Genomic DNA, 13382 nt, shown 5'->3' on the forward strand with positions numbered 1-13382 from the left:
AATCGTATTTTTGCTTTTTCTTTCCTGCCATCCACTGCGCCATCCTTCCCCTTCCCCACACGGAACCCCGAGGTGAGAACACCCAAGTCAGCAACTCAGCCACAAACAACAGAAACTAATCTCCAAACTGCTCCTAAACTTTGTAAGTAGAGAGAGAGAGAGAGGTGCTGAATCCTGGAAGGGGGTGGGCTCGAGGCGCTAAGCGGTTCTCCAGCGCCTGGAGCCGGTTCCGCGTCGTCTTCTAGCTCCCCCTGCACGGTTCTGTTTCTGCACATCGTGGGGCTGGAGCGCTCGGGGTGGCCTGGAAGCCCTGGGGGAAATGATCTTGCAAACTGCGGGGAGGAGGTGGTGTTCCCCCCCACCCCCCGCCAGATCGGCCGTCACGGGCTGGGGAGAGGGGTACCCACAAGTTCAGCGTCTGCGAGTCATGCTCCAATGTAACTGCCCTTCCATTTCTTTCTAGCCCTTTTAGAAATGAAAGCATCAGAGCATCCTTTATTTTCATACATCAGCGTGACTCCCGTGCAACAGCGAGGGTGCTCTGGCGTCTCTCTCCCGGGCAGTGTAGACGTCGTCACCCGTCCTGTCCTCACCTTTCCGTTCCCCTCTGCCTCCCAGCTGTGCCGCTCCACCTGTTCTGTCTCCATCCGTCCCTTCTCCCTGTTCCCTGCGCTGCCCTCTGCTCTCGCTGCGGTTCTGCTTTAATTGGTTCTTCCTGATAGCGCGTTGCATTTACGGGGCTCACCCCTCGGCAGCGGCAGGCTCTTTGCTGTCCTGCCCAGACTGTAGTTTCGGCTACTGAGCATCCATCTATTAAGGGGCCTCTTTATTTTCCTCCGGACGCAGTACAGTTCTGCACGAAAGGATCTCCCCCAAATTAGTTTTGTCTTCTGTAATCAAATGTTTAAATAGCTTCCTTGGCAGGCATTAAAAAGTACAAGACCCATTAGTAAGGTGCATTGTGTTTTGTTTTGTTTTGTTTTGTTTTTCCCCCAGACGTGTCATTTTTGCCCGGCGGACCGCAGCCGCGCAGCTTAATAACCTGGGGGTGAGGCGAGCCCACGCTCTTAAAACAATACAGAACAATATGCGGCCGATCCGACTGGGTCGCTGCAGCGCTTGTACAATGGAAAGTTGACGGGGATGAAACCATGACTAGTCAGATTGCTCCAAACGTCAGGAGAGAGGGAGGAGTTTCCTCCAGCTTCTCTTCTCTAAATGTTTCTGATTTATTTTCGCTTCTCTGTCTTCTACTCTTTCCCATTGCTGAGTATGTCCTTAGCAGGAAAAAAGCAAAAGATGAAAGGATTCGGTTCTTAATAACGTGTGTAAAATCTCTTAGAGTTGAGGCTCAGGGTCCTGTGATGAAATACTCACCCCTTCTGTTTCCCTCTGGATGGCGAGGAAGAATAAAGAATGTCTTTTCCAGACATTATGTTCATGTTCCGAACGAAGTAGAGCCGGGTGGTAAAGCAGCCCACAAAACTCGATTTGTGCTTGTGGTTCAAGATCGTTTCATGCACAGCAGTTTCAGCGGCAGAGATTTAAGAGAGGGAGAGAGAGAGAGGCTTGTTTTTCAGGTGTAATTAGTAAAGAACCTCCTTTCTGCAGACACTGCTTTGTATCTTTATCAAATCCCTGAAGCATCATTAAAGGTCTGACAGACATCGCTGCATTCGCCGCCTCTTCCCACCTGGCAAAGTGACCGGGAAATAATACCCAGATGAAATGACAGGCTATAAAAAGCAAGTACAGATCCTGCAAAGAGAAGCAAAATTCACCGTGGAGACAAGGTTACTTCTTTGGCTTTATTGTTTGAAACTTGTCTTTAATTACATTGTGCCCGAATAAGTTCAGTTGCCCAGAAAAAGAAAGAGAACACTGAAAAAAAACTTGTCAAGACTATAATTTTGTCATCTTGGGGCTTGGGGCGGGGAAGTAAAGAACTGTCCAGTACCTTTTCCTGATCTAGGACCATGTCAAATAGTAAGTTGTAACTTTTTGAGAAGACATTTTTTTTTAAGGTAAAGTCTTCTATTAAGTGTTTTAATAGGGTATGCATTCCTTATAGTTTCTCTTGTTCTCTGTATTTTCGAGCCTGGGCATTGATTTTCTGGCATTTGCATTGAGTGGAAAAGATTTACTGCCGCCTAAAAGCATCACGGTGTGGCCAGTTCTGGCCAAAGACACAGCTGCAGCATTTTGAAGCGCATTGGAGATAAGCCTTAAGCAGTATGGGAAGTACTTTTCTCCCTTAAGTTAAGGGTAGACAGTGCTTAACACTTTACAGCCTATGGGTTTTCTTTGTGGGAAACCCTGTGTTAATTTTCTGGCCTCAGAAAACAACAAAGACACTAATATCCTAAAAATTCTGAGTCTAATTTTTGGGGGGAGGGGGTGATTAGTCCAGGGAGCTTTTTTTCCAAATATTTATGTTAAGTGGTCGCTTTGTTGTTTAAAAAGCTCATGACCATCAACTAAAGCAAAAAAAAAAAAAAAAAAAAAAAAAAACTTGGAATCAGGCTGTCATTCTGTAACCTTGTTCACTTTTTTTCCCTTCAACTAAGAAAGTACTGCTTAGTGACAGGAAGAACCAGAGCTTTCCTTTCATCATGCGTGTTTTTGACATGAACTAAGCAGGCTCTGATGGTATACATCTTAAAACGACATGATCGTATTTGAACCATGCTCTTCAGTGGTTTCAGGACATTATTCTCCATTTCCTATCTGTCTGAGCATATTCAGCATTTTATGCACAGAGCTGTAGCCTTCAAGGTCATAGTCTGTGGAGGGCTAATTGATTCTTCTTTATCCTGGAGCCTGAGAGAGTGGAAGAGAGACAATCTTAGTAATTGTGTCTGCTCTGTTATTCCCCAACCAATCTACCTTCTAGTGTTTGCCTTTTATTCTATAAACACTAGAATTACTCCCCTTCCCACCGACTCTTTTAAAATTAAAACATTCTCTGTCTTTGTTGTAATAAAAGGCAATATATAACATTTTAAATTGTCTATAGGAATAGTGGTTACGTCAGGTTTTCTAAAATGGGCATTTTTTTAATAAGGTAATATAATTTCATGTTTTCACCAGATTAATCTATGGATACATCTAGATCTCAAGAAATCTAATGCAGAATTAGAGACTATATATACTTTTTTTTTAATGTGAAGCTTTTCTGTGTATGGTTAGTGGTTTCCCACTACCACATCTTTATTTGCCATGGTAATAGTTAAGTTTTTATGGGCACATAATACTTGAAGCATTAATTTGTTTTCTTTGCCTGGGCTTTAAAATTTTTCTTAACCTCTGTTTATCTGGAGAGGACAGACTTCGAGACATTGCAAACCTAGATTACTAAAAAAAGAGCTGATTAATTAAATTGTAGCAGGGAACCATAGTGCCATCTTGGAAGACACCGTATTTCTGGATGGGAGAGCCTGCTTGACAACCGACTCTGTAGTATAAGAATGTATTAGTATTTTCATCTTAGGCCAAATTTGTTTTTGCTTTGTCTTAAAATCTCTTTGCATGTTGCATGGCAAACCATTGTTACCACAGTGACATATGAATCACTGCCATTTGCAAAAGCTCAACATGATTAATTGAATAGACCAAAGGATTTCTTCCTTTCACTTTAAAAGTGGCATTTGTTTTAAGCCCAAGAGATTCTTCGAGTTCCTTGCAACTGTTCTTGTAGGTATTTCAGAATAGTCGTTTCAAATAACTTTTCTCCACTTTAACTGAACTTGCTTAAAGCTCAAGATCTTAAAAACTGGGAGAAAGTGAAAGATCCTCAACTGAAACCAAATAATTTTCTAAATTTACAGGTGAGGAAGAAATCCAGGCTCTGAAAGATGAAAGAGAAAGTGACATTCTCTTATTAAAACCCACAAAATTCTGAAAGGTGTAGTGAAATCCAAAAAATAGTAGAGAAGAGAAGAGTGTCCTGTCCCCCAGAATTTAAGCAAACAACACGTGGCTCTTTTCTCTTGTCATCTTTTCCCTGGTCCAGAGCATAGAGCTGGAGAGTGGCATCCACCTGACAGGGATAGATGTCAAGTGGTACACTGACCACACATGTATAGTATACTATTAAAATTCCATTTCCTTCCCGCCTTATGTGAAATTTTGCTTTTATGAAATTTTCAGTAGGGGTAGTCTTTTCGTCTTTTTATTTGATCCTCCATAGAGTGTTGAGCTTGCTGTCAAAAAGAGCTTGGGTTTTCCAGGGTGGGCTCTTTCCTGACATATAGCAGATGGCTCTGTGGCTCGCCTCTTCCCTGCACTGCCCGCTCTGTTCTCCTTGTTCTTTTATGCTACCTAGATCGGTTTTCTTCATTCCTCTGCCTTCTCACCCACCCAATTATCTCTTGAATCCAAATTATTTTTCTAATTATGCCACTCTGGCTTTATTTATTCATATTTCATTGCATTCTAAAGTATTAAAGCATCTTCACTGATCTTTTCACATACTTTATTGGATTTTAATACTGAATGGTATTTACACATATTACAAACACACATACAAATGTATGTCTCTAGAACAATATACTGGTTTCTTATTGGCAGTTAATTCAGACTTTTGCCCCTCTTCTGTATCGCTCCCTTTTCTTTTCCGTAGTATGATTCACACCGATGTCTCTGCTAACCTCTTTTTTTTTTTTATTGGAGTTCAATTTGCCAACATACAGCATAACACCCAGTGCTCATTCCACCAAGTGCCCCCACCTCAGTGCCCATCACCCAGTCACCCCAACCCCCCGCCCACCTCCCCTTCCATTACCCCTTTTTCATTTCCCAGAGTTAGGTGTCTCTCATGTTTTGTGCTGACCGTTTTTTTAACGTGTGTGTACAAATCAGTATTTCTGCATTCCCGGAAAGTCATTATGTCTTTCCAAATCATATATCTTTGCTCTTCCTCCTTCCTTTTTCTTATTACTGTCACCTCATAGGACACTTTTAAAGTGTAAAGAAAGAGATATTTTATAGATGTAGAAATTGAGGCATAAAAAAGTTATGACATATCTGAAGTTAAGCTAGGAGCCCCTGAGAGGTAGAACATAACTCTTGTCTACTGAATCTGTTCGAGCTTTCTATTAAGCCGTAAACTCTACTATGTCTACAGTTAAGGTCACGTTTCTGTATTTAGTATTTTTCTATGTGAACAATTTCCTTCTGTTATTTTCTCTGTCTTCATTCAGTGAATACCTACTAAGTATCTACTACGTGGCAGGCACTGTTCTAGATTGACTTTATGGCAATGGAAAACAAGAAAAGCTCTTGCCCTCATAGAGCTTATGTCCTAATACATTTGAAGAATCTAGTTGCACAATTTGAATCAACATGAAGTCTTTCTTTACTTCACTATGCATATAACTCTCTGAATTCAGCATTTCTTCTCTTTACCCTTGTTTTAATCACATTGTCATGACCACGTCTGTTCCCTCCCCTGGTATATTCCTCTCCTCTATCTGTTTGATACTGACCTCTCACCCTTATCTTAAATGTTCTTTATTTTAAAGTCCCACCGGTCCCACTTGTGCTACCAACAAGCTGGGTGACTTGGGGTGGTTGATGTTTGGCCTGTAAGACACTCTTTAAGCAGACCATTGAAGCGACTGGGCAAGTAGTCTCTATCTAGTCACTAAGAGCATTTTACAATGAAAAACGTATTCATAATTCTTCCATCCTGTAAATATAGTAAGATTATTTTCAGATTCTAGAAAGCTGACAGCTATAAGTATTTTTGTTTTTATTTCTTGGTCATATTTTCCATTTATTGTTTTGGCTTATAGAATGAGAATATTAAAACACTCCCAAAGATTTTTAGTTTCAGTATGCAGAGAAACGCTAGCGGCTGCCATCAAGGTATTAGTTCCCAAAATGAATGAAAACTTGGGCTCATGTACCATTCATATGAAGAGTGATCGAGGAGAGGGAATAAAGTGAATCCTCATTACTTCAAACCTTGTTGCTATGTTTGCAGGCATGAATTTAATCCTCTCTTGTATGCATGTGTGTAAGCATTCCAGGATTGTTTCCAAATACTGTAATTGATATTCTGTAATCATAGAATTTTTATATGTTGAACCTATGTTAAGATTATCTGAGTGACTTCTGAAGTGAGGAAATTAAAATCTGGAAAAGTGAAATGACTTGCCCAAGGTCACCCAGCTAATTCATGTGAGTGATGAGAATAAACTGGAATGAGCTTGGTTTTCACTATACCTTGCTTTTGTTTTCCATACTGCCTTCCGGCTTTTTTATTCAAATGGTATATTATTATATTAATCTAAATGACTTCACTATTCCTGTTAATTATGCAAATCCGATTTAGTAAATTCTCTCACTCCAGACAGTGTCTCTAGAGAAGACAATTTTCCGTGTATGATTTTGATCGGTATAGGACACCTCTCTGGAGCAGAGGTTGGATGGATGTACCTCTTTCAACAACATGGTGAAAAAACAAAACAAACAAACAAACAAAAAACAACATGGTATAGGGAAGAATCTTTTCACGATCAAAATTATTCCAAATGAATTGTGTATTCGGAAAGGATTTAGTTTCTTCTCCATGGAAATATTTAAGCAGTGACACCTTTGAGGGAGATTCATGTTCCAAGCAAATTATTAAATATATTTACCTCTCTGGCCCCTTACAACTCTGATTCTCTCAGTTTCTTGTCCCAGACCATTAGCTTTCCAGTGGGGCAGACTTGAGTTTTAATCCGATCTGCCTTTTTCATGGCCTTGAGCAAGTTAGATCATCCCTGTGCATCTGTTTCCCCATTTACATTTGATGATAGTAGTATGCATCCTTTGCACCTGCTTGGGAGATTAAATGAGATACTGGAAAACGCCAACTCTTAGGACTAAACCGTAGTAAATATGAAACCAGTACCAATTTTCTTCCTCATTCTGCTTTAGATTCTCTTCTTTAATTTACTCTTTTTCTCCTTTGATCTCCACAGAGTGATGTTGTAGCAGTTTGGAGAGTAAATTTAGGAGTGTGGGGGAAGTTTATGAAAAACTTAAAACTAAGATAAGAGTTGAAGAGGCATTACGGTGAAGTGGAAATTATACTGGAAACTTGACATCAAGGCCCAAGTTCTACCACTTATAAGTTAGATATGACCTTGAGCAAATCACTTCACCATTTGAGTTTAGAGTTTACATCTAAAGAAATTGGGATAATTAATACTTACAACTCTCAAAAGATTGTGGTAAGGACAAGATAGGTTACTCTACATGAGAAAAATACTTCATTAGTAGAAAGCTTAAGGAGTAGGAGTGTTAACTTCTTTGGATGCCTTGGTGGCTCAGTCAGTTGAGCATTTGACTCTTGATTTCAGTTCAGGTCATGATCTTAGGGTCATGAAATCGAGGTCTCTCCCCACCCTCCCATCAGGCTCCACATTCAGTGGGGAGTCTGCTTGAGATTCTCCCCCTCTCCTTCTGCCCCTCCCTCTCCTCATTAATGTGCATGTGCTCTCTCTCTCTCAAATAAATAAATAATTTTTTTAAAAAAGAAGTATTATTAACTTCTCTCTTTTCTCTCCTCTCTATTAGGGTTCATATGTACATGTATTCATGAATGTTAACATTGCTAGAAATAAATTAGAAGCAGTCTTAAAAGTTGAATTTGTTTTGTCTTAGACTGATATAGAACTTTGCAATTTCTTGAGCCCTACTAGTACCATAAAAGGTGATTTTTCCCCCATAAAAATTGGCTGGAATATGTAAATTATTTTTTTAAGATTTTTATTTTATTGGTGTGAGAGAGTGTGCACAAGAGAGCACAAGCAGGGATAGTGGTAGAGGAAGAATGGCGAGGCAGATTCCCTGCAGAGCAAGGATCCCAAAGCGGGGCTTGATCACAAGACCCTGAGATCATGACCTGAGCCAGAGGCAGACGCTTAACCAGCTGAGCCACTCAGGTGCCCCTGGAATATATAAATTATTATTCTTAGGGTAATGTCGAAAATTTATAGTGTAATGGGCTTTCTTATGGGTACAATGATAAGGAGTTACTTGTAAAGGGAGAAAAGACAGAGGGTGACTGAAATGTTTGTCATTGTGTTTGTCAAGGAAGCATAATCTTTGGAAAGATTGGGATAATGAAAAGGAATCTATATGGTTTAGATGTAGGGCATGAGATGAATCCTTCTTTATCTAAATGAAAATTATGTTCACCTAACTCTTCATTGTTGCAAACTGGGATTTCCAGACCCCATCACAAAACCCATGGAAATAACAATTTACATACAATCATTGAGTGAAATCAAATATTGAAGTTCTTTTAATTTGGTTAAACATCTTATATCTATAATATAATTAGTTATATGGTTTAGATTTATATATATATATGATTTATACACGTAATATTCCAAATCAAAAGGAAGATGGTTTGATGATTACTTAATAAATAAAACTGAATAAATAAAAGCATTTAAAGTGTAGAGGAAAAGATTTCAATGCTTAAAAAAGAAGAAACAAATTTAGTTCCACATCTAATTGCTAAAGGCTTGTAAAAGGTAAAAAAGAAAAAAATATTGTTGTAGAAGTAGAGAATTGTACCTTAAAAATGTACTGGAGATTCTGTTGCAATGAATTTGAAATGGATTTTAGGCTGCATTACTGATCACAATTCTATCATAAAAAAACCAAACCAAGAGTGCTGTTCTGGGTATATGCACTTAAGGGACTTTGACTTTTGTTTTGCTATAATTTATGAGAGTGTGTCATTTACCAAATGTATAGTGACCAACATAATATATGTGTTTTCATTTATTCATTGCTGTGGAACTAGAATTATGTGAAAACTTTCATGATTTGGTCATCTTGATTGTTATTAACTCAAATATATTAGATTGACTCCCAAAGTGGAACTCTGAATCAATATTGGAGCAATGAGGCAGCCACTTTTAAGGGGGAAATATGTGATAATAATCATGACAGAGTTTACCTGGGTATAGGTTGTTGTGACCGAGCAGTGCAAATAAGCTGATTGACCTAATAAAATGTGATGAAATATAATGGAAAGCTTCCTAAAGTAAAGCAGCTTTTCTTTTTTATCAAGAAGATGGTGTGACAAGATGAGAGTTGATTTACTACATAAATCTTCAGTGATAAGCCCTTGAGTGTTTGAATTGCCTTTCTTGTGGTGCCATTTATCCTCACCAAAGGGGAAATTTATCAGTTTTATTTTAAGCAAAAGTTAGGATAGAATTTTATATTCATGTAAAATTCTCTAATAAAAAGGGAACCCTCTCCTCTGTAACTTATTTTAAAAACTCATATATTCGTAGCCATTTGGAAGGTAGATGAGAACAACACAGAAGACAATGACAGTTGCCATGAGAAAGGGAACTTAATTAGTAAGCAAACAGATGGACACTAGGACTCTCAAAGTCTTAGCTCTGGTACCGATGTCCCTGTCAAATGTTGATATGATTTTATTTCTCCAGTTCTCCTCTCTTCTCCCTCCCTTTCTTTCTTACTTGCTTCCCAGGGTTACTTTTCTCCTTACCCTGCTATTCCTACCCTGCCATTAGTTTTCCACTAAACCCACTCACCGTCATTCCCCTTTTCCTATCCTGTTCTGAAGACTGTCCCGGAGCATCAGAGATTATGGAGCGGATGGCCCAGACCTGTGGTCTCTCAAGGGATAGGTTGTTGGAGAGAGTGCAGCGAGACCTTAACCGCAGACTTGACCATGATTAGCCTGATGACTTTCAATGTTGCCTCTTCCTTTGCTAAGTAACAGGAAGTTTTTGTTTTATGAAATATGTTGGTGTCATGCAATAAAAGCTCTATAAATAAGTGGAATGATCTAAGGACCGTGGAATTGAACTCTTGTTAGCATTTGTTTGTAATCCCTTGGTGGAGCTTCCTGGGTCATAATTGCTTGCTCTTCTGGGAGCAAAAGGAATCCGTAACCATTGATTGTTACATGATGCTAAGTCTTGCCTACAAAGCAAATCTAAAGACTGATTAGTGGCAACTTTCAATGTTACAGCTCTGATCTTTCCACACTATAATCCTTAAAGCAAGCTGGATTTTTACAGTCTTTTCCATCAAGCAACTCTTAACGATTTTTCAAAGAGAAGAGAAAAAGCAATATCATATACTCTGCAAAAACTTTAGTTTACATGCAAAACGAAATATTATATAAAATAATTACTTTAGTCTTTTCATCTTTCTGTTTCAATCCCAATAGGGAGATATTGAACTTAACCCCTGTCCAGGGAGTTCCATTTCATGTTGACTATGTTAGTTGTAGTCAAGGACCTACATATCCCCTACCTATTTAGTGAACTATACATAAAAACGTTAAGTTCAATACACAGTCTTTGACTTCTCAAAAATCTTTGGGAAATTGGTTATTTTAGATTGTTGAGTTTTCTGAATGGCTAATGATTTATCACCAGGAAACTTTGGTTTTCTCCCATTTGGATTGAAATCTTTTAATTACCTAAGCTACTTGTTAAATAGGATTATTCCAATATAGGATCTTCATAATGTTGGGTACCGTGATATCTTGAAGATATAGTGTGTTATGTTATATATAGCTTTCTTGACTGCCATCTTATTAGGTCAAATTGAGTTACATTAGGAATTCTAACCTTAGAGTATGATATATTTTGAATGTGTGTTAGCTTATTGCTTAATCACGATTAAAGTTTTGGAGCTTTAGGCATCATAGAGACAATGGAAACCAAATCTTTTCTTTCAGCACAGAGAAAAGGTTCAAAGATGTTAAGCTTGTTGCCAGTGATGACATAGAACCAGAAAATTTTAACGATGTTTTTTATATACTGTATGCTTTCCTCTACCAAGTCACTTTGCAATCAGTATACATTAATGCAATGGTTTTTCACACTTCCTTTAATTCACGGTTCTGATCTCCTATGAGATTTGTAAATTCAGTTTTCAGCAGGTTAAACATTTATATAAAAGGGAAAATGTCTCTGAGAAAGGTTCTCTCCTTGAGAAAGTGCATAAGGTTTGGTGACATGTTTTGCTTATCAAACCTGACTCCTTCCTGTGTTCTGGAACAGCATAGTTCAGGATGACAGGTGAATGACAGATGGGGAGGAAGAATAACTACTTGGTTCTCTGGGTGCTTAGATTCAGAGGGCTTAAGTTTAATTCAAATGTCTTATTTGTTCACTTACTACTCCTTTCATAATATGTAGAATGGGGTTAATAAATCTTTAGACAATGATTATTGTACTTGGTAGAAAATTACTTTTTTGGACATGTGAACTCTCCACAGTAGTCACTGTGCTTTGCTGGATTCGTTGCAAAACTGATTTGAGAAATCTTCTGATTCACAAAACAGAGATTACTTTCACTTCATTTTCATTTCTTGAGTTCACCATAGTCAGTATTTAGTAAACACTATAGTATCGCTTAAATTCTTCTCTGGTATCCAAGGTCCTGTCATAGCAAGACCCAAGCTTCCTATATAGTCCAACTCCAGCTGTCCCCTCCCCACCACAAACCTTATGGGCCATGTTCTAGCCAAGTGGGATTCTACCTGGAATATTATTTTGTTTCTCTCCTCCACTCTTTGCTTACTCTGTTACCTCTACCAGAAATGTTCTTTTCCCATCTCTGCCTTCCCTAATTCTGCTCAGGCCTCAAGATCCCCCCCGTCTTCCAAATCAAATGTGGATCCTTTCTCCTTTAGAGCCCCATGGCACATTTTTTGTGCCTCATTCAAGGTACTTGTCCCATTCTCCCTTGTGATACTGTTATTTGGACACATGCTTGTCACTTATACTGGATTGAAAAGTTCATGAGTTACAGATGATTCATTCTTGTGGCCTATGTGGTGTCTAGAAAAGAAAGGATTTTATCTGAAGTAGGTGTCCCATTGGCTTATGTTGGGAATAAAAATTGAGGTACACCAAGTGTCTTGGTTATGGCAGCATAGGAAGGGAGAAAATGATTTGAAATCATACCTTACATTTCTGGAATTTTTTTTTAAATTTTATTTATTCATTCATGACAGACACACACACACACACACAGAGAGAGAGAGAGAGAGAGAGAGAGGCAGAGACACAGACAGGCAGAGGGAGAAGCAGGCTCCATGCAGGGAACCCGACGTGGGACTCGATCTCAGGTCTCCTGGATCACACCCCAGGCTGAAGGCGGCGCTAAACCGCTGGGCTACTGGGGCTGCCCACATTTCTGGAATTTTAATTTAGAGAAATTCAGTGGAGAGTTCAGTCATTACAGACTTTATGAAAACATGATTCTGGACACTTTAAAATATGATTTACAAAGCCTGTGTCTATAGCTTATATATAGTGCTACATATACATTCTCTAGAAAAATTCACATCATGGGTTATAAGAGACTAGGCTATGAGGAATTTCATTTCATTATAGTGTAGTGAATAATAGCACACACGGGATCCAGATTGTGTGGGTTTGAATCCAAGCACTGTCTCTGGTTGTGTGACAGTATAATTTATAACTGTCTGTGCCCCAGTTTCCTTGTATTTGAAATGGTGGCAATAATTGTACTTCCCTCATGGGTTTTTGTGAGGATCAAATAAGTTAATGGACATAAAGAATTTGGAATGGTACCAGGCACATACACACTACGTGAGCATGAGCCACCATTACCATGCAGTTCTTTAAATTAAATTACGTTTCCTTGAATTCCAAATTTGATTCCTTGCAATTGTTATAACAGACTGGAAGAAAGGGACAGGAATTTCCAGGGATATATTGACAAAGATGTGGATATGCTACCATTTTGGTTTGGTTTGTTCGTGCAGTTTTTCCTCTGTGTATTTTGTGCTCCTGTCATATGTGCATTGTTCTCGGCAATTAGAAGGAGGGCTGAGAGGGATAATCATCTGTCTACTTGTCAGCTGGAAATTGAGCTACATGGTTTTGATGGTTTCAGAGAAAGTCCTTCTCACCAGCAAGATGCCCTCAATTGATACTGCTGTGGAGAGTCACATGCATGCATAATTAAACCTATTTCTGTGTCTTCTTAGCCTGTCATATATTGTGCGGGTCCACCAGGAGACAAAGAATTTCCCTTAGTTGGTGGAACAGTTGCAAAAGTTTTGAATGCCATAATGCAAAACAGGCCTGAGTAGACCAGTTCGGTATGAAGGGATTTGTGGAAAGGTAGCATTTATGAAGCATTCATTGTGTACTCCGTGTTTTACATGTGGTATCCAATCTTTACCAAATACTCCCCCTCACCCCACAAAACTCCACAAGCTGGGTACTAATGCTGTCCCTCTTTTAGAAGAAACTGATGGAGCAGAAGAAACTGATCATTCTGACATTAACTGAATGAGAAGAATGATGATGATGATGATGATGATGATGATGATGATGATAATCTGA

The 13382-nt window shown here is 38.9% G+C and overlaps 1 protein-coding gene across 3 annotated transcripts in view; it reads left to right on the forward strand.

Moving 5' to 3' along the window:
• NRG1 (neuregulin 1) overlaps nt 1-13382 on the forward strand; it is a 1074849-nt gene that overhangs the window by 952780 nt on the left and 108687 nt on the right. The window lies entirely within an intron of this gene.

This window comes from Nyctereutes procyonoides, unplaced genomic scaffold (assembly GCF_905146905.1).
Source record: "Nyctereutes procyonoides isolate TBG_1078 unplaced genomic scaffold, NYPRO_anot_genome, whole genome shotgun sequence".
Taxonomy (NCBI): Eukaryota; Metazoa; Chordata; class Mammalia; order Carnivora; family Canidae; genus Nyctereutes; species Nyctereutes procyonoides.